This window comes from Pteropus vampyrus, unplaced genomic scaffold (genome assembly GCF_000151845.1).
Source record: "Pteropus vampyrus isolate Shadow unplaced genomic scaffold, Pvam_2.0 Scaffold178, whole genome shotgun sequence".
Lineage (NCBI taxonomy): Eukaryota > Metazoa > Chordata > Mammalia > Chiroptera > Pteropodidae > Pteropus > Pteropus vampyrus.
The window spans coordinates 1,458,906-1,476,931 of NW_011888959.1; the positions used below are offsets into that span (position 1 = coordinate 1,458,906).

The following is an 18,026-nucleotide window of genomic DNA, read 5'->3' on the forward strand; positions in this document are numbered from 1 at the left end:
TGGCCAGGTATTCTTCACCTACCACCGAGAGCGACGCCACGTGCCGCATGCCGGTACCTCCTCCCTCCGTGAAGCCCTGTCAAAAATAAACGAGACATGGCTGGTTAGGGGATCAGATGGTCTAAGCAATCAAGTGGCTCTCCTCTGTGGCCAACATCATTCATGTCCCCAGGGGTGGCTCTTGCAAGCACGGCCCTGTAGGCCACCGAGGAATAAATTCCCGGTTGGGTTATTTTTTTTTTTTAATGGAAATGCAAGCAGCCAGGCAAGATCTGGCATAGATGTAGCGACCAGCCAAGGCACACACCTCTTCAGGTATCCTGGGAGAGCAATGTCAACCCACCTGTTGTCTCTTCCACATTGAGTGTCCTGGGAAGGTGAAAATGCCGGCCAGGGCACTGAGGGCCAGCAGGCTGCTCATCGCGTCCGCTCACTGCGTTGGCTTCACCCCCTTCCCTCTCCTGCTACCCCCCACTTCCTCCTGCAATGGTCTTTGAGAACACTTCTGGAATAAATCACTTGCCCACAAAACTCGAGGAACCCCCTCCAAGTTTACGAAGAAAGGATGTGTTAAAAACAGTGGCTTGGAGACTACAGAAAGCGAAGTTACAGACTATGTCTCGGGGAGCTGGGGTGTCCCCACGATCAGGTGAGAGAGGACGAGGGGGCATCTGAAGTGAGTGCCAAGACCCTAGAGTCTCTCTTTCTCTTAGGCACCTAGAAATTACAACTTTCCCAAGCAAACTGGTATTTTCCCTTCCAAAAAAAAGTGATTAAAATAAAGTCACATTAAAATAAGTTATGTACAAAAACATCATACACCTGCGACATGTTCATAAAAATTCCCATGATCGTCCAGCATCTGTCATTTTAATTATTTCAGCGTACATCTCTGTTTTATCTGTTCTTTCAGAGGTTAACTCATTTCCCGTTTGCCCCGAGAACACTCGCCCAACACTCGCGGGCAGCGGCGCTTGCGGCTGCAGCGTTTACCCCGAGATGACGCGCGGATTACAGCCCTAACCTCACCCCCAAAGTCTGCCACGAAACAGCTCGCTTTTGTTATTATTTTTGCATCGCTCTAGTATATCGATAGTCTTTGGAATCGAACGACATCATTCCATTTCTAGCGCTCTGTTTTTAAGAGTAGTACTTCCATTTACAAAATACAGTAATTCTCGATCGCCGAAAATGTTCAATCCTACAAAACATACATTCCTACGTGTGATGCTAAATTAACACTGGCAGCGAGCTGCCCTTTTTTCTTTCTAAACGGGAAATGGGTTAAACTTTGGAACACCAAGGAAGCGATTTAGTGTATATTTCTGGATTCTTCGAAAAATCTGAAAACTGTGCTAAACATGTTTTTGTTCACATTTGTCATTTTTTGGTTTCACAGAACTTAATTTTTCACATTTACAGATTTACCTTAAAAACAAAATTATACGGTGATGCATTAAGTAAATTATTAATTCTCAGAATAGAAAAATAAAACAAAACACTTGCCATCTGGTTAACCATCTGTTCCCACACCTTTAGAGGCTACCATTCCCTCCCGCTCCTGACCCTGACACCGCGTGCAGCGCATCCTTCGAGAAGGCATTTGATGATGAAAAGAGATCAACCGTGCAATATCTGCCATAAACAAAGCAAATACATCACGGACAACCTCCTTTCGAACATCTCAGACCAGCTTCTGCGACCCGGCGGCTCCTCCGGCTGCTGGGGCGTCCTTCTGCAAAGGAAATCGAAGGTGAAGGTGTAACGTGGAGAACAGATGCCATCGAAGACATCGCGCTCCCTCGGGGCCTGCCTGGGACGCACCTGGGTGGTGCAGGGGACAGTGGTACTCCCTGAGCTTACCGGCACGGTTCAGGAGCCCTCCGTTGGGGTTCGCTTCTAAAAGAGAACTGTACCTTTCATGTTTCCTCAGGCCTAAAACGAAGACATCAGGGAACAATTGGTCTTTACACAGGTGACTCAAAATCAGAGTCCCTTCCAGGAGGACCTCTGGGCTGGAGGTTTTCTGAGGGTCCATGGGTCGGGTGGCACATGTCCTACACAGAACACGCAGCCTGCTTTCTCTCTGCAGCTCAGAAATCCTGGGAGGTACTCCCACAGTTGTGCCTCTCCTGCGGCTGGCACCCTGTCATCTGCAAGGGTGTTACTTAGTGAGACAGGTTAACTGTGGTGCCACGTCCTGGCCAGGCTTTCTTGACAGACTGCGGATGAAGATGATGTGAAGACAGCTGCTTCTCTCCAAAGGTGCTTTGGCCTCTGGGGAGATCTCTGAAGGGAGGACAGGCCCTAGAGGATGGGAAGAGCAGGAGCCAACCACGATGCGGCCACCTGTGTGGCCAGCGAGGCCCAAGTGCCACAAGAGGGGCCGCTATCAGCATCTCTTCCCGGAAGTCGGTGCTGGGCTTCGGTGATGGGACATGATACTCCAACAGGAGGGCACCCGGATTTTTCATCAGAACTAAAGCAAAGAAACACGGAGAGTCTCCTTTCTAGCGCTGAAGTGCAGCTCCAAGCGTAACCCCGCAGCCTCCTGTCCTGGCCAACACAGCCCCAGGAACGCCTCCTGGGGAATAGAGATGTCAAGGGTTGGTGGACATCCAGGAAACCGTGACTGCCACTTGCACACTCTGGACAACAACTCGTCACTTACCCCAGAGAGTGCTGATGTCGCAAGAGTCCCAGCTCAAGAGACCTGCCCTCTAAGTCGGATTTGAAGCTCAAAAGAGACTGGCCAAGAATGATCTGTCACAAACAAAATGAATTCACCTGGGAAAACCTCTCTTCCAGGAGCACAGAGCAGAACCACCCACGGGTGCCCGCGGCAGCTCCTCCAGGAGGACGGCCTCGGCATGGACTGAACGTGGAGGCTGAGACACGGATGGCGGCGTCTTTCGTGAGGCACCTTCTGCGCTCACAGTCATTCGCTGATCCCGATGTGGGGGCGAAACCAACGTCACTTCTGCATTGATGGCATCGAGGAGCACATCCCTCTGAGGCAGGACGAACCTGGAAGACATCAGGCTGGGGAGGGTCAGTCCCACTGAAATGACCGCTCTGGGAAAACCTCCCTCCCAGACCCACGGCGCCCATTGCCTCCCACCACAGCCGGTGTCCCCAAACAATTCTACTGTGGATGGTTGGGTGACAGTCCACCAGGCGAGGTGTCACAGTTAAAATGCACACCTGGCAAGCACCCAAATCCATCTCTGGAGGGATGCGGGGGACAACTTCCACTGACTGCTTGGTTTGGGTTGTTGTTACAGGTACTGTTTAGCTGTATTATTGTTTTTGGCTACTCTCATCTGAGCTCAAGTGCTGGGGACATTCTTCACCAGGGAACCCAGAAACATGGTGCAGTGGGGAGCAGGCATGTGACCGAGGCCTCATCAACTGTGCCTGCGTGGGACTGAGGATGGCCGGACACTGAGTGTCCCTGAACCCGCCAACACACAGTGGACGAGGGGTGAATCCTCCATATACATACCAAGAGAGGCAGTGACACCAAAACCCCTTACCCAAGGTTCCACCGGGGCCAGGGAGCTCTTCAAGGTGACATGCGATACCGAAAAAGAAGTGCACCATGTTTGTTTCGTCACATATCAAGCGAAAATAACATGGGCAACTTCTTCTCAGGTACCAGAGGTCGGCTCTGATGGACATCGTCTGCCTCGGCTCACCTCCGGCAGTGTACCTGGGTGTGAAGAGACATGGAGGGTTAGGCGTGGCGGCAGGGCCAAACTGCCCACCGAACGTGTGCCCGAAAGTGATGGGTTACACGCTTACCCTTTCCAGTAGGGCCACACATCTGGGGAGCCCTTGCAGACCAGGCTGAGCCTAAGCCCAGGGGCATTGTGCGGGCGTCATTGTGGATAAAGCAAAGCAATCCCAGATCCCCTCTGCTTCGGGATCCCAGGAAGTCTTCTTGGGCAGAATTCAATAATCAAGGCTGACGGGCTCCGCAATGTTTAGTGTCAACTCCACAAATTGCTCGTTGAGAGCGTCATTTTGGGGAAAAGGGGGCGGTCCCAGACCCTGAAATGAAGTCTCCTCCATGAGTCAGTGGTTCCAGTAAGGCTCCTTCTTGACAGGTGGGAAACCAAGGATATCGAATTAGGTGTAACAAGCCACCGACACAGGATCAGCTCACTGCGAACCCATTTGTGTGTCTTGCACGGTCCTGACTCCTGTGTCCCTCCTTAACGGTGCTCCTGGTTCCTTTGAGGCACAATTTGATTCTAAAACACCAGCAGTTCAGCATGACTTGTGACAAATCAGCAAACCCGTCACAGAACGCCAAAGAACAGCAGGGACAAAGAAATGCTATCTTCCCTCAAGTCAGCACCACTTCCAGGAAGCCCTCCCAGGGAGAGAGGGACTCCATGTGAATGGGTCAGGGGACGTGCTCTGGAGTCCACCATCCTTCAGGTCTCCGGGAGAGGGGCCCACGCCAACGGCCCTTCCCTGGACACAAAACACATTAATAACGCACGACTTGTCATTTATAGATTAGACTGCCAGGACAATACTTTTAAAGTATGCACAAAGTAAGAACACCAGAAAAAGTCATTTTTTTTGCCAAGGACACCTTACATAGTACATCGAGGACAGTTGACAGGAGAGACACACATCACCGAAAAAAAAAAAATGCAGTTTTCCAGTCACCCACTGTGCTGTGTGTCATCTGTTTATAATTCCAAGTAACACAGGATTGCAACTCAAACTGGCTTGACCTGCAGTAGTTCTCACTTTACAGGCTTTATATAACTGATAGGCTACCACAACTGAAAAGTGCAAAGACAGGGCAAGCTTCAGGCAGGGTTTGATCAGGGGGGGTCAAACAACGTCCGCTAGGTCTGGGTCCTCTCCTGACTCCCCAGCATGGTACAGCCTCCCTCTCTGGGTCTGCACAGCTCCCTCGTGCAGGCTCCCAGGCCTGCTCCTCCCAATCTTTGAGTGGCTGCGGAAGCATCAGAGCTCACGCTATCAGGCCACGTGGCTGCGGAAACATAGAGGGAACTCTGGTTGCGCTCGCCGAAGTGGAAGAAATACTTCCTTTCCCAGAAGCCTCAGCAAACGACTCCTTGGATTTCATTGGCTCAGGGGAGTTAGAGGCCCACCTTTGAACCAATCACAGCAGCAAGAGGGGCTGGGGATAAAGCGGGTCACTCAACCTTGGGCTAGTGCGTGAATGCGTGCGTGCGTGCGTGCGCGCGCATGCGCGTGTAGGGGCGGGGTTTTAAATCCAACCCAAGCCACACGGCAGGAAGAAGGGAGCGTTCATGAAAGAAATCGGGGGAAACTGAGGCAGAGAGAAAGGATTTAGCAAAAATCTTGACCGAAATCTACAAGTGCCAACGTGCCCTCCCTGAAATCAGCCCCCAAACTAAGAAGTCTTCAAGGCAGCATTGGATACTGAAAAAGAAGTGCACCGCGAATGTTTCGTCACAAATAAAGCGAAAAAGACACGGGCAACTTCTCACTAAGTACCGCACGTCAGAACCGCTGGGCGGCGCTGCTTCTCCGAGGCGGGCGTCACTTCCGGCGGACTTCCTGAGAGCAAATGGGTCCTACCAGGGCTCGGGGCAGCAAGCCTTCACGGAATGGGGACCAGAGAAAGGTTTAATGTTTGTCAGAAACACAGAAGGTGGCTCATGGACAACGCCGCCTCGAATGAAACGGAATGGCCTTGGGCCCTGACTGTGTCACCTCTGCTGGCCTGCCCCAGCTCCGGGAAGTGTTCCCATGGCAGACAGGACACTGCAGGTTGATGAGTTATGAATGAATGATGAATGAAAGCCGCGTTCCCAGTGGCCCATGCGGACGACTGACCCAGTGGCTCCACATCTTCACGCATCCCCACACCCACACCCTCACCCTGACCTCCTCACAGATGGAGTATACATCCCACCCCTTGGCCTTGGCCATGTGATTTTTCTTTGGCCAAAGGTAAGTGGGCAGAAATGCGCCAGTTCTAAGTTTCACTCTTAAGTACCCCTGAGTTTCCACTTACTTTCTTGTGCCTCTGCCATCGCCATGAGAACAATGTGCCAGCCAACCAGCCCGAGAGGAGGGTGACAGGTCGAGTCCTACCTTCAACCCCACAAAGTAGGCTTCATCCCCAGAAGTCGTCCTGGGTATAGAAGGGCTATCTGAGATCAGCGGGCCAGCAGACACACACTAAACAGAACACGTGCTCTCAGGAGGAACATACCTTCACTGACAATGGCTCCAACGTCCCTTCTCTAAAGTTGGTGTCACATCCGGAATACATCTTAGGCAGGATCTGACACTGAAAAGCATCCAATCTATATGAGTCTTTAATTCATAAGTCAAGCAAAGCTGGACAATAGACACAGAGGTGACGACAAAGCCTCTTTCCCCAAGTAATGATCATGGACTTAAAATCCATCTAGGGAGAGGCTGGATCCTAGGTAGCAATGACCCAGAAGGGGCACATCAAAACCACATTGTGACGTCCTCAGTCCCCCATCCAGCCACTCACTGATAGTGGTGCAGACACCAATGGCCCATTTCATATCCAGAAAATCCTCCGGAGCGATATTTACTACTGAAAAGAGATGGGCCACGTGACATTCGTCATCAGCCTCTCATCAAACAGGGGAGATAGCACAGAATATAGTGATGTCGCAACAAAAGATGCTCCACCCCAACACACACATACCCCCAAACCCTCTGGAGGATAGAATGGACCCCTGAACTGGCCGTGCTGTGGGGGTGGGCTTTTTCCTTGGCGGGGACACTGGTACCAAGGCCTCTTCCCTGACACTTTCCAGCTTCCTGGGCAGGATCTGACACTAAAATATCTTATCCTGATGATTGTTTATATTTATTTTAAAAATGCAGGAGGGGTGCCCCCCAAAGGGCAACCTTTCTTTAAATAGTGTAGATTCATACTGGCCCCAAATCTTCCTCCATCTTTTCCAAAGTTGTCATATGTGTCAAGGTGTCATCCAACAGATGGATTGGGTGCTGATGGATAGTCAAACGGGTGACCTACATCACAAATGAAGTGCATGTCACCAGTCTACCATCCCTTCAACTACCATGGAAAGTGGCTGGTACTACTGTCCCTTCAGTGACACTGCTGCTTGTCCAGAAAGCCATCCGAACAGGACCTCACAACGAAGAGCCACCACCCACAAGGAGTCATAAGTAAATCAACACCCGCGAGTAGCCTCCCTTCACCACAGGGACACGAGGCCTTCCCAGCCCGGCTTCCCATCCATGGGAGGCCTGGGTCCTCAGGACCACACACCACCCTGATCCCTGCACCGTGACATATGTCACAGAGTCTGCCTTCCTTGCATCTACTCAAAGCTGGCAACGTCCCTTCCCTGAAGGCCACATTGGGAACAGGAAGTGCCTCCAGGGTGGGATTTGACACTAAAAAAGAGGTTTCATCATAAATAAAGAGAATACAACACGGACAACCTCTCCTTCGAGTATCGAAGGTCAGCACTGATCAAAAACAAGTAAAAATAACATAAAAACCAAAAATAAAACTGCCAAATTTTCACAATAGTGTAGTCAGCTCCAGGTTTTCCTGAGTCTACACTGCCCTGGGTAGACCTCCCGCAGTGCTTTCCGGGGGTCGGCCAACATATCCTTTAAGACTTGGTACTGACTGGATGCAGGCCACCCATGAAATATCTTCCACCGACACAGAGAGCATTTACGTGCAACCTCTCTCCAGGTATCATAGTTTTCCCGATGGTGGAACCAGTTTCCTTCTGGAAAAGCCCCCAGCAACGGTTTGTATCTCAAGGTCAGTGTGTCAGGTATGAGTCAGCGAGTAAGTCGGACATTTTGTGGTCAGGAGGCAGGTGATGCGGTCTGCCGTGGCTGACACCCAGGCCCTGCGTGGAAGTGCCTGGGAGCCCAGACAATCTTCCAGGCACAGTGTGGTTCTAAAAACAGATGTCGGGGACCGGGTTAGTTGTAAGTAAAGTGAATGCCACCACGGAATCAAAACAAATTTCCTGAAGTCAGTTCGCCAAATGTTTGTACCAGCTCTGAGTCGGCTTCTCTGTTTTGCTATAAAACGCCTTTAATCACAGTTTTTTCGTTGTAGGGGAAATGTTGCTATCTACAGACGTTTTTTCATTTCAGTAGAATGATCGGTCAACCCTGACAGCACCGGGAAGATAGGAGCCCAAAATCAAGGGGAAGAAAGTTCCAGGTTTCCTCTTACAGAGTTACGCGTTTGCGCCCTCCCCGCTCTCCCGAGCTGGCCGCTAGGGCAGAGGACAAAGAATCGCTGCGTATGCTGCGTCCCTACACCCTTGCGGTCTCTCCTCTGACTCCTGCTTAACCACCAGAGTCCCCAGTCTGCCAGAACCCAGCGGCCACCTGCCCCGGAGACGACAGAGGCAGTGGCGCACTTGCCACGGTCCCGTTTCCTTGTCTTTCTCGCCCTTGCTCTCAAGGCTCTTTTCAAGTAGAAGGAACGATGTTTGGGCCTCAGCTGATACGAAAGGCAGGCTATGCCAGGCGTCCATGCCGCCGCACCTGCTCTGGCTCTCATCGAAGTGGGGTTGGAGTGGAAAAACCTGGCCCTTTTGGAGGACTCAATGCCGCTTTCTAAACGCCACACAAAAGAGCCCAGAGTCATGGCCTACTGCCATCAAAACAGATGTACATCTGTATCCTACCTCTGTGCCTTGGCTTTAGAGCTGGCCAGGAGCCGCTTCCTTTCCCGGAGCTCGGCGTCACCTCCACGAAGTCCTCCTGAAAAGGAATGGCAGGAGCATTACGGTCAGACATGACATGCAGAGCGAGAGAGCGAGGAAGCACACCTCTTGGCTCACTCACCCTGGATGGGGGTGACAAGTTCTGTCGTGCAGGAAGTGTTCCCAGCCAGTTTTTGATACTGCAGGAGTCGGCAGGAATGATTTGTCGTAAAAGAAACGAACGTGCCTAAGGACAGCTGTCTTCGAGGGCCAGAGAGAGGGACCATCGATGGCAACACAGCCTCCTCCCTGACATCGGCACCGCCTCCTAAGAATGGGTGGGAGAGTGGACCAGGCGTAAAGCACGTGGCCTACAGTCAGCTATGTGCTCACTGCTCCTTGACCAGGGTCGATGACAAAGCCTTTCCCCTAACTTTGTGGAACATCAAGCATTCCTTCAGATTTCAAATAAATCGATTCCAGAATTCTGGTTAGAAATAAAGAGGTCCGACCAATTCCAGGGACCCCCAATGTCTCATCTGGATCTCAGAACTAGCGTTTCTTCCCAAAGATGTCATGATGTCCAGAACATCCTTTCAGAATAAACTAGAAGCTGATGGGCAGTGCTCGAGGCCACCAATGCTGTCTGTCCAGGGCATGACCTCCACGCCCGTCACTGATGGTGGCAAAGACCATCCATCTTGCCAAAGTGAGGCTGGATACTGAACTAGGCTGGCCGTGTGTCATTTATCAGAAGCAAGAAAAAAATGCAGCTACAGGTAACCTACCTGCACAGTCCGGCACAGAGCTGTCGTGGGACTGCCATCTTCCTCCAGGTGGGCAACAGCTTGGGAAGTCCTCCTGAGAATGGATCAGAGAGTGAAGGTTAATAGAACAGGCGATAAAGGCCAGAACTGAGATGGGCTTTGTGGTCAGCCATTTATTCATAGCCACGGTCCCCCTTCCCTGAAGCTGGGGTCTGGACCACAGGGCCTCCAAGAGGGGATCCGATACTGGAAAAGGGGTTAACCAGGTGTGTTTCGTCCTCGTTAAAGAAACACACCTAGAAAACCTCCCTCCAGGTACCACCGATTAACACGGACATGAATACCACTAATTCTTCCCCAGACTTGACATTCAGTCCTGGATGTCCTGTTAATATGGGCTGGACACTGACGTTAGTAGAACAGGTGACGTTAGTCATACACCTAAGGCATAGGCCCTGTGGTCAACCACTCACTTCTGTCCACTGGATGGGAGCTGACAGTAACAGTGACACCCTCCCCTAAAGCTGGGACCTGGACCAGAGGGCCTCCAAGATGGGATTTGATACTGGAAAAGAGGTTAACCAGGTGTGTTTCATCCTCATTAAAGAAACAGAAACCCAGAAAACCTCTCTTCAGGTACCACGAATTAACACTGCAAGACCACCACGGATTCTTCCCTAGATTCGCCACTCAGCCCTAGTCCTAGACATCCCGTTAACATGGAAACGGATACTGTGCATTAGTCGCTTCGCTGGCATAAGCTGTTAGTTGCACGCATGCTGTCCATCAACCATCCATCCAAGTACCCAGTGGAGCGGACCCCAATGGCCGCCTGCACTTCCCGAAGTCAGCATCAAGGACAGAGGGTGGGGATACGACAGAAGGCTGGTCACAAGAGCTGTCACACTTATGGTTAAGCCCATCAGGACAAACTTTTCTCAATTGCCATAGAGAGACACAGATGGCCCAAGTAAAGGCTGGCTACCCCAAAGGCCCTCCCCGGGACTCCCTAGGTACTGAGGTGCGATGGCCCGGCGACCTGTGTCGTAAAAAAAGTGCACGCACTCTGGTCAGCTGACCACTCGAGTACTTTGGGGTGGTGCAGACAGCATGCCCCTTCCCACGAACTTGGGTGGCCTCGCACCCGGGAAGCCCTCCAAGGAAAGAGATCCTACTGCAAATAAGTTCAAGTTTGTCACATCTGGCACAAGTGCAGCGAACGCCTTGCAGATGCTCCTTCTTCCAGTCCAGCTGAGCACGGCTGGCCCGGGTTTCCTGTCTCCTTCCCCAAAGCTGGCACTTCTTCCGGAAGATCTCCAAGGGGGGAATTAGATACTGAGGGTTAGTGGACCAGGTCACAAACGGCACGAATAAAGCGTGTGCTCTCTGGTCAACCATCTCATGTATCCAGGCACGTGCTGATGCCACTCTCCTCGTCCACAAGTTACCCCTGCACTCGAAGCCGCCACGCCAGAGTGGTTTCGCTGAGAAGGCTGCTACACGTGAGTCATCCTCCCACGAGACAAACACATCGCGACCCCCGCCGAGGTGCACCGAGAGCAGAGCTAGGTCCCCACCCCGCGGCCGGTGTTAGCTCCAGGAAAGCTTGCGAGGCGGGATTAGATACCGCAAAGAGGTCGACCGTGTAATGTGCGCCATAAATAAAGCGAACGCGCCACGGACCACCTCTCTCCAAGTACCAAGCAGCAGCAGTACTGATACGAGGACAGTGGCTCTTCCTCAAAGCTGACAGCGCCTGCTGGAAGTCTTCCGAGGCGAGATGTGATATCGAGAAGAAGCAGACCATGTGTCCTACGTCATAAATAAAGCGTACACACCACGGTCAACCGCATCTCCAAATACCGTGAAGTGATGCTCACCCTGACTCTCTTCCCTTCATTTGGCATCACCTCCAGGAAGCCCTAGCAATGTGTCCCACAAATGATCGGCAATCAGCAAACGTGACAACGACCACGAACCCACGTCCGATGCCACTACCACCTCCGGAAATGCCGTGTAAGGCCAAGATCGGGTGCTAAGTATCGGTTGGGGGACCAAAACGGCCAGTGTCATAAGGAAAGCACGTGGTTTCCAGCCGGTCACCTGGTGACCACCGCCAGATAGCGCCTATCGCACAGGCCCTGCTCTCAAGTTGGCATGGCCTCCAGGGAAGTCCCCTTAAAGGTGACCGATGCCGAGAGTTAGTGAACCACGTTACGTACATCGTCAACGGGACGTGTGCTCTCTGGTCTACCACCTCCCCACATACTGCGGAGTGGTGCTGAAGCCAGACCAGCGTGTCTCCCGCGAAGGTGGCTTTGCCTCTGGGAAGCCCTCTGCGACTGAATTTGATATTGAGAAGACGTGGACCATATTACATACGACACAGAGATAGCGCATGTCCTATGGTCAACCATCTTTTCAGGTACCGTGGAGGGGGCTGACGTCGGAACCGGCGTCTCTTTCCTCTCGTTAGCATCACCTTCAGGAAGCCCTCTGAGGCTAGATGCAGTATTGAGAAGAGGCCACCATGCAAAGGCTGCTAGAGATGCAGTGGACGCAGCACAGAGAAACCCCTGGAGGACCCAGAGTGGAGATGACGCCAGAACGGACGCAATGCCTGAGACTTAGTATCGCCTACAGCGGCCCCCCGGGTGCGTCTGCTGTTATGGAAAGGTGGCCCAGGGAGCATGCGTTGTAAGTAAAACATATGAAGCATGGTCGACTTCTACTAAGTACCCCAAAGCGGTACTGGTGCCAGAACCGGTACCTCGTCTCCGGAGGCTGACGTGACCTCCCTGGAGACCTTCATTCACAGCTGAATCTGATACGGGAAAGAAGCGGACCATGTCACATACGCTGTTAATAAGATACATGCAGTGCGGTCCAACCCTCTCCAGGTACCGTGAGGTTGGTGCCGACGTCAGAACCGTGCTCCGACTTGACTCTGAGGCTGGCGGCATCTTCGGTAAGTCCTCCGAGGCTGGCTGGAGGTGGGGAGGAAGGGGGCCACGCAACATGTTTCGTCTGTAAGCGTACGTGCGGGGCCAGTCAGACCTTCGCGTTGGGTCAAGGTCGAGTCCAGACCCAGGGCATCTTCCCGAGACGACTAGACTCGATATGGAAAAAAGATAGACTGTACACGCATCGTCAATGAAAACAACGAGTCAGTGTCTTCAGTACCTGGAGTGGCCTCATCTCACGCACACCCAGATCTGCCTCTGCGTGGGCACTTGGTCCTGAAGCCATCTGAGGACGGCTTGGAGGCTGACGAGAGGCAGAACGTGTGACATCTCTCCTTCGTAAACGTGGCGACACTGACCACCGTTTCTTCAAGGGGTGACGTGCCAACGTGGAAGCGGGACACCTTCCTAGAGGTTGCCATTGTCCTAAGGAAGCCCTCGGAGGCTGCGTTTGACACTGAGGAGAAGACTGTGTCGCAAGCATTAACAGATTAAGCACACATCAAACAGTCTACCATTCTGCCAAGTACCATGGAGAAGGAGTGCCGAGGCCGGTGTCGCTTCTCTGCTTCGGGCTCTCTCCAGCGTGGTTTGGATGGCTGGGCTGGATACCAAGAAGCGGTTTACCGTCCCACATACATACTCAAAATGTATGTGGGACGGTAAACCATTTCTTCAAGTACCGCACGAAGGCAGTGATGACCGGAAGAAGGCTCGCGTCCACGAAGCTGCCTCTGGGGACCTCTTCAAGGCTGCATTTGATGCTGAGAAGAAGCAGGTCATGGTGGATACTAGACAAGAGCTGTGTAGTCAACCATGTCCTTGAATGCCACAGAGCAGCACCGATCCCAGAAAGAAGCAAGATCTCCTCCCCAGAGATGGCGAGACTTCCCGAGGCAGAACTTGGTATAAGAAGGGCGAGAGTACGTCATTTCGCGTCATGCAGAAAAGAACATGCCCCACAGAAAGCCATCTCTTCGAGTGTCATGGAGAGGCCTGCCGTTGGGTCCAGTGGCACCTCCCTGAAGATGGCGTCGTTTCCAGGAGCCTCGAGGATGGATTTGATACTGAGGGTTAGTGGACCGTGTTACATACGTCACAGATAAAGCGTACGCTATACGGTCTACTATCTCTCCAAGTACCACACAGGGACGCCGAGGACAGAGGTTGAGGACGCGTCCAGAAACCCTTCCAGAGCTGGGGAGATCAGAGGGCAGGTCGAGCACAACACATGCATCATGCGACAAGCACACACAGGTAGGAGTCTTGTCTCCACTGTCGGGAGCTGACGCTGACGCTGGAACTGGCGGTTTATCCCCCAAGCTGGCAACTCCTCCAGGAAGCCCTCCAAGGCTGTACGTCCCACTGAGCAGAAGTGGACGATGTTACGGATTTCATCATTGCAGAAATACTGATTAAGTGCCTACTATGCGCCAGGCACCACGCTGGGTCTGAGGGAATGGATGAGTGGGCATAGCTGGGGGGTGGGCATGGCATGTGGCTAACAGAACTGTGTGAGGGGTGGTGAGCAAAATGAGAAATATAAGACGGCCTGTGTGCAGCCAGGAAGAACAACCGTCTAGTTACACCGAGCAGGCCAAGCAAATGGTCTCGGGGCCTGTGAAGCCCAGGGTGTGAGCTCTGGTTTGGGGCATACAAAATTACGCCACAGGAAAGACTGACGGCCATCTCGGCCTCAAAGTCAGGGGCGTTTCCAGGAGGTCCTCTCAGGCTGGACTGGATTTGCGCAGTAACCACCAGGCCATCGGCGTAAACAAAGTAGACGCTCTTTTTGGTCAATGGACTCCCTGAGGCCAGGACCTCGATCCCGATCTTGGCACTGCCTCCGGGAAACCCTCTGAGACTGAACTTAATACGGACCAGAGGTGGACACTAGTACAAACAAACGGACTTCAACATAGGGAAACATCTCTTCAATAGCACACAGCGTGACCGAGGCTGGACTGGCGGGTTCCCCTGGAGGTGACATCAGTTCCATGAGGCCCTCCAAAGCTGGCCAGGCTACCGGGAAGTGGCGGACCGTGTCATAGAAATCTTTCCTGGTGCATATGCCACAGGGCAAACCACGTCTTCGAGTATCATGGCTGAGGCTGGAACCGAAGTCTTTGCCCGCAACTTGCATCACCTCCAGAACCCCCCCGCCCCCGCCCCCGCCCGAGGATGCAGTTAATAGGCCTTGTCGCACAGTTCAGACGTCAAACATAGGCAATGGGATGTACCACGGAGCCGCGCGGAGCTAAACCCAGCGTTCTCTTCCCTCACGTTGGCAACACCTCCGGGGTGCCCTCCGAGGATGGATTGGATACTGAGAGTTAGTGGACCATGTTACATAGGTCAAAAATCACAAAGCCTACGTTCCATAGTCTACCATCTCTTCAGGAACCATGGAGTGGTGCTGACCCCAGAACCAGGGCTTGTCCCTGAAGTTGGTGTCACGTCCAGAAAGCTTCCTGAGGCCTGACTGGCATAGGAAGCAGGCACGTGGTGAACATAGACAACCCCCTCCTCAAGCGTGGGGGAGCAGCGCTCATGGGGAAGAGGCGCCTCTACCCTGAAGCAGCGTCCCGCGCCCCCCCGCCCCGCCGCCCCGCCAGGAAGGCCACGCCAACTCGGAAGGATGGAGACGAGGCGAACCACGCAACATGGACCATGCTTTGGCCATCACACGGTCAGCCATCTCTTAATCAAAGTACAGGGCAGGGGTTTGCTCTGCACGGCAGAACTAGGAGCTCTTATGGCAGAGCTCATATGTGAAAGGAGGTCCCTCAACTGGACGACGACCCACCCAAGCTCATGTAAGCTATGACAGCCCTCGCCATACACCGCACCGCCCTTATATACACTCAAACCAGAGAACCGGGCGGTCAGTGAGCCCTGGCAGCTCCATCCCACCATCCCCCCTCCTCCAAGAGGCCCTCTTTGGGTCTCTCCATCCCCCGCTCGTAGCCCAACTATCAATGCCACCACGCCATATGAACGGGACGCATAGCCGAGAGATTGGCTGGAGTCCCGGGCAAGGGGAAGGGCAGGTTCCCGCTGGTGGGAAGGCATGGCTATCCTCCAAAGTCTCGACGCCCGGTGCAGAGCGTGTCATCCTCCTGCTCACGATGCACTTGTTAAAGACCAAACTCCTCGGAACAGCCTTCAGCCTTCGCCCCCATCCTCTTCCCTGCTCCCCGAGCCCTGACATCACCTGAGGCCTTTGCATCCCCGGAACCCCCCACAGCACCTTGCCTGCGCCTTGCCTCCAAGCCCAATCACAGTTTCCATGTGGCGAGTCATAGAAAGAAGCTCACGTTTAGTAGCTACTCATGAGGCGCTGGAGCTAGAACTCTGAATAAAAACATGGTATCTGCCCTCCTGCAGCTTCCAGCCTAGCAGGGGACAGCCACGTCAAAACGATTACTGCAGAGCATTGCTCTCAAAATTAAAAGAGGCCAAAGGGTTGTGAAGGAGCAGGGAGCATTTAATAAGAAAATCTGACCAATAGGGGAGGTGGGGCTTCTCAGAAGAAGTTCAGAATAAAAGATGAAGGATGAGGAGACTGAGCCACAGAGAGAGGAGACAAGAGTGGGCGGCGCAGAGGGGAGGCGGAGGACTGGATGGGGACCACACAAACGGAGCATGGGCCAGACAGGGCACAGAACCCAGAAAGAGTGGACTGGATGGACAATGACCAGATGCCGCGCGGACCAGGTAGATGGCTCATGGACCGCAAGGATGCTCGTGAACCAGGCAGGTGGAGCATGGTCTGCATGAAGGATGATAAACAACGGAGCCTCCCCGCGAATGGGAAGTCAAGAGCGTGCTAATGATGACAGCGAAGAGCTAGGTGGGGAGTAGGTCATTCGGAGCCGTACAAGGAAGGCTGGAGATGACAGATGTGTCCTCATCCAAGCCAGAGTCCTGCTTAGCTGATACGAGACAGGAGTTTCTTGTTTCCATAAGGTATTTCTTACAGATGTGTAAAGAGAGCGCTGCTGGGGGCAAGAGAGGGGGCAGACGGGAGTCCAAGGAATGGAGACCGGCGCCCTGGGTAGGGTAGGAGGCACGGGAATGGGGAGAGGGGGGCGTGTTTGTCAGGAAGACGAGCATGAGAGACGACAGCGTGGCCCAGGTGCGGCTGAGGCGTGGTGACCCCAGTGAGAAAATGGCAAGGATCTTTGTCGACGTCTGGCGTGGAAGCTGGGAAACGGTGGGTCAGTACTGGGCTGGGCGGCACCGAACGAGAAATGATGGGTGGTGGGGAAGTGGGAGTTCATCTGGGACACATGGAGTTTGACGTGCCGGTGAGAAATCCTCGTGGAGACACCGAGCCCACAATCCGACAGAGGTCGTCGGTGATTTCAGTGACAGCTCTTTCGGTGGCATAGCAGAATCAAGCCAAATAAAAGTGAGATGCGGAGAAACGACCCGAGAGGGTTGGAGCTCGAGGGAGGGGGTGGATTCCCGAGGTTTTTCAGATTAAAGGGACCACGGCGTGGTGAGAGCCCGTGGGAAGGCTCCAGACACGCAGTCAAAATGGCGGTCAGGGTAAGACCCCCTGAGAGCTGGAGGACGGCGCCCAAGGATCGGGGGGCAGCGGGCCATGGGCCAGCGGCAGGCTGCTTCCTCCACCGCTCACCAGGGAAAGAGAAGCAACAGGGCGAGGCTGATGGTGGGAGTTGGGGAGCTCATGCTGACGGCTGGCATTTTCTCTGTTCCATGACTGAAGAGGAAGTCCCTCATGCCTCCCCTTGGGTTGGGAACTCTCTGGGCAGGAAGGGGGGTCACACTGGCCTCAGCTCTGTATCCCCAGTGCCCAGAACGAGGCATTCTATAGAATAATGAGGAATGAAAGAATGGACAGCTAGCTCCAAATAGCAGAGATGGACCCTTAAAGTCCTACATAAGTGACATAAGTGACATGTGTCCTCGGTAGCTTTCTGGATCTCTAGAGAGGCGGGCGAGCCCACCGTTCCCACCCGGCCACCCAACGCTCAGACACCCAGACAGGTTGAATGGGTGGCTGGTGGCCGGTGGCCTCTCGCCTCCTCAGGCCCTGTCATTGCCCACTTCCTCACCTGTCCTTCTGCTCAGACATTCTTTCAAGAGCACACCAGTTCACCTGCTCATGCACCGGAATCCCTCACAAAGTGACTCCTTCATGCACTCACTTACGACTTGTCCTTGCATAGACAGACTCACCCACGTATCCTCCCTGACATTCAGCCACGAAAGCACATTTGCCCTGTGCAGAGACCGAGGCTGCCCTGACTCCGTGTCCTGCCTCCCAGAGCTCACACTTTAGAGGGAGGAAGATGAACACTCGACCCACATGTCGATAGGAGATCAAGGAAGTATGCAACGTCTTAAGATTTCAGGTTTATAATCTCTAGTCCAGAAATGATAAGAAGCTTCAGGTACCACAGATGACATCAGACCAGAGAAAGTGAAGAGAAGCAATTCTCACCTACCAAGATGGGGGGTGGGGACAGGGCACGGAGGGAAGCAGAGGAGAGACAGTGAAAAGACCTACTCACACCTTATCATCTGGGAAGAGTGCAAACAGGAGGAATGAGAAA

The 18,026-nt window shown here is 53.2% G+C and overlaps 1 long non-coding RNA gene across 9 annotated transcripts in view; it reads right to left on the reverse strand.

Annotated features, from left to right (window-relative positions):
• The window catches only part of LOC111746159, a 28,980-nt gene continuing 10,954 nt past the window's right edge, over nt 1–18,026 (reverse strand). The window contains exons 1-6 of one of the 9 annotated variants that reach the window (XR_002782962.1): nt 12,383–15,006; nt 9,500–9,572; nt 8,854–9,039; nt 6,233–8,769; nt 2,672–6,151; nt 1,119–2,584 (exon numbers count right to left, since the gene is read on the reverse strand). This is a non-coding gene — a long non-coding RNA (uncharacterized LOC111746159). Of the gene's footprint in view, nt 77–343; nt 6,152–6,232; nt 8,770–8,853; nt 9,040–9,499; nt 12,327–12,382; nt 15,007–18,026 lie in introns of those variants that run through there. The other 8 variants (XR_002782960.1, XR_002782961.1, XR_002782959.1 and 5 more) reach the window with 8 other exon arrangements.